The sequence below is a fragment of the Octopus bimaculoides genome, chromosome 25, assembly GCF_046866305.1.
Source record: "Octopus bimaculoides isolate indiv1 chromosome 25, ASM4686630v1, whole genome shotgun sequence".
In the NCBI taxonomy this organism is placed as follows: Eukaryota; Metazoa; Mollusca; class Cephalopoda; order Octopoda; family Octopodidae; genus Octopus; species Octopus bimaculoides.
In genome coordinates, this window is record NC_142952.1 from 2,602,711 (window position 1) to 2,606,682 (window position 3,972).

Consider the following 3,972-nt stretch of genomic DNA (forward strand, 5'->3'; position numbering starts at 1 on the left):
GGCACAATGACAGTTATTATATTTATAATAAAAGTTGGGACAATGACGGTTATTATATTCAGCTGCTTCTTGTTTTCAGTCACATCTTATTTGATTTCATTTTCTTAAGGGGTATTTTTCACGTGAATGTTCTAAATTCCATTACCAATAAACATTTTTGAAATTTTAGACACCGTGTCATATAGCGTTATAGAATGTTATATTATATAATATAGAACACACGCTCACGCATCCAGACACACACACACACACAAACACAAAAGTACACTCACAAATATATGACCAACGACCTATGTTTCTATGTATTTGCAAGTCTTTCGTTCTGTTATGGACAAGGTAGGGAAATGCTGAGCTGGTGACGCCTACTCAGGCACAAATACTCGATGGTAATATCTCCACTTCTCTGGTTAAAAAGCTAGCTGGGAAATATTATCGAACAATTTTATTTATATTCACGCCACCCGCATTACCGCATGATCCGGGTTCTTGTGGTCTTGCCCATTCTTGGATTTCTCCTCTTGCCAGTATTGCAAAGATTATTGCTCCAGATACACATATAGCAGCACATAATGCAAACACGATTTGCCATTCTTCGAGTGTACCGTTTGGGGTTAAAGCGTTACTAGTTAAGGAACTGATACTGCCAGCCATTGAAGCTAGAGTGTTCGCAATTCCAAATATAATACCAGCATAACTTGGAGCAATGTCATTGTTATTGACGAGAACACCACCACTGACAAATGATAAAGTTATACCACTTAGAAACAAGAGGGAAGTTATTAGAATGGTTTGGTTACATTTGAGGAATCCTGTGGCAATCAATAAACTTGCTGAAATTATCATAGAAAACGACTGGAATAATATTCTTACAGAACGAGTTGACAGATATTTCTTCGAATGCACAAAATCTGCAAATTTTCCACAGAGAGGAAGACCAGCCATTAGACCAAACGAAGGGGCAGACGACATTAAACCATTGGATATTATATTAATGCTTAAGGCTTCTTTCATATATAAAGGTAGCAACACCTGAACAAATGACTCCGTCCATGCATAAGCGGGCAAACTGTAGTAAATGGCCCAAGCCGCCGGTGAAGAAAGCAGCCGTTTCCAAGGTACATTTTTAACAACCTTTTCACTTATCATAGTTCTGTTAATGTAAGAACGTTCTTCTTCGCTGATAGTGGGATGGACGTCTGGATTATCATAAACCACATAAAACCACAAACAACTAAACAGGAACGATAATCCACCAAATATATAAAATATGGAACCCCATCCATTATCAAATCCATATACACAGAGGTAACCTGCTGTTGAAAGACCTAAAATATTACCTAGAAACTGACCAGCAAATGTAAACCCAATCAGTACAGAAATTTCATTTGACGGACCCCAACGTCCGAATAAGGACTGAATTGCTGGGAATAAGGGTCCCGAAACTGCGCCTGTTAATATCCTTAGTACAAGCGTAAAGTAACCACTAATTCGAGACAAACTTGGGTATAAAATTGTAAGAATGGATGCTGAGAGAATTGAACCCCCTAGAACTCGTTTCGCACCGTATTTGTCTGCCAATAAACCGCCAATAAAATTAGTTGCCATATATCCGTAGAAGAACCCAGTCAGGATGTTCGATTGTAATGCGTCACTCCATTCGAACTCTCCTTCAAAATTTTGATTTATTGAATAATTATCTGAACCGGAACAATGTTGCTTGTTTGTAGTATTGTTAACTTCCACATTTGTACGATTGGGTGTTTTCAACAAACACACAAGAGCCATACTTAAATCAACTTTTAATGTTTGCATCAAAGTCAAAGCAACAGTACAGGTATAACATAATCTCCATCGACATGAATAATAACGCTTAATCCAATTGGTAAATCCAGACATTTTTGTCAATTTTGATTTTCACTGATTCTCACAATATTTCGCGCTTGTTGTCTGGGAAGGAGTATATTCAGTGATACGTGAGATAATTTCTCAATATTGAATCAATAACTAAAAGATAGTCGCAAAAAATAGACAATTTATTGTTTCATTTGGTCAGCTTCATTTCATGAAATAAATGATGGTTGTTTTGTCACTAGAATTGATTAAATGAAGCATGATCTCCAAAACCTATAATGCCTTTACTATTAAAAATATTTCACAATAACTTGGTACATTCTGTTACCGATAAACATGGATGTCATTTATCAATCAATAACGTTAATTTTGATGGCTTTCGAGAATTTTTCTTTTGTTGTTTATTTAGAAATAGGAAACATCAGGTAAAGTCAAGCAAACGATGAAGAAATAAGATAACTGTGAAGGTGCAGAGCCGTGACATAGGTTCTGGTATTTTGCAATTACCTGTATTGTTCGGAAAAGGGAATAACACCGCACTCAATTGTCTACTGTAGATATGAAAACTCACACGTATTTAAAAAAACATTTGGTAGATATATGGTGAACGATTGGTTACGGTAGGATGTCTGTTCAATTTCTCGAGGGATTTAGTTGAACAATATTTGTTGGAAATCGGAGTCTGCTAAACAGAATGATAGTAAATTCCTGAAAAACTTCTTGCAATGCGGTTTGTATTATTTGATTCGTTTAATTACGTGAGATCAGTAATGCTGTTTGTTGGCGTTTACAATATAGCTTCAGGTTTTACTCATTCCATGCAATCCACAAGATGTATTTAAAATGTGTCAGGAACTGAATATCCAACTTTAGGAAATATTTTCCAGTGACGAATGCCAGTGAATGTCGGTGGAAAAACTTGGTGAAGATAAGAAATAAAGTTCTTGGAGTATTTTTTACGTCATATTTATGTTCTTGGTTCAGGCAAGAATTATCCGATTGCACATTTTCTAAATCGTATGTCCCTGTATCAAAAAAAGAAATCAATATTAGTTAATGTGTGTCTGAGTGTGCGTGTGTGTATATGTGAGTATTAACTACGTAAATATATACATACATATATATATAATTATATAAATATTTAGAGACGTATATATATATATATGTGTGTGTGTGTGTGTGTGTGTGTTTGTTAAAGCTAGAGAAGACAAAATGTACCAACAAAAAATATATTAGCACAACAATTGCAATAACACCAGATGCAGTGCGCAGTTCATAGAAGACTCCCTCGGGTGGGATAATAGGGTTTTAAGTTTCACTGTATTGAGAGATTTTAATATGTACCCAACGTCCATCCTGGAATTCTTGGAACTGTTACAATGTTTGCTAGGTATCAGTGATGATGCCTGGTAGCCATAAGGGGTGAACGTGCTTCGCCGACACATGACCTGGGACTTAGCCTCAAATAAGGTTTCGATACTGTCTTTAACCCGTATTTTCTTAACCTTAATTCTTAAATCTTACACAGAAGTTAATTTCGTTAATCGTTAATCCGTTAACGTTAACTTTCATTGAAAAAGAAAAGGCATAATTACAGTTTAACATCCCCCACTGAACATGTTGCCTCATAAATTCTAGAAAAATAGATACTTTTTAACGAAACCTTCACCAAATAATTTGTATCCTGTAGATTGAATATATGTAAAGATTTGTTGAAAAAACTTTCCCAGAGGTTGGGGAGAGGAGTTTCGGAAAATTCACAGGACTCGATATTCCCCCACTATAACATTCTGGAAAATAGGTATTTTTAAATGAAATTTTATACAAATACATTTCAAACGGTGCAGATTACGATTACAAAGAGATTTGTAGGCTAAATTTTCGGAAGGAGGCGGGGGAAGGGGAGTTTCTGGAAAGCGGAGTTTCAATCAGACGACCCACATAAGTTGGAATTTCTCACCAAAGTATTCAGAATGGCATAATTATGTATTTATATCACAGTCAATGTGTAAACATGTCAGTATATGACAAAGTTTATAAGGTATTCCAGTTAAATTCCACGATATTTAAATCTCATTTCTTCCGGGAGATTTTGATGTATTTGAAAACGGTGTTGGAAAG

The 3,972-nt window shown here is 35.6% G+C and overlaps 1 non-coding gene across 1 annotated transcript; it reads right to left on the reverse strand.

The window, feature by feature from the left end:
- Positions 1-429: 429 nt before the first annotated feature.
- Positions 430-1,896, reverse strand: LOC106881432 (putative transporter slc-17.2). Its single transcript, XR_016238309.1, has one exon. It is a non-coding gene; the product is annotated as a putative transporter slc-17.2 (transcript).
- Positions 1,897-3,972: the final 2,076 nt, after the last annotated feature.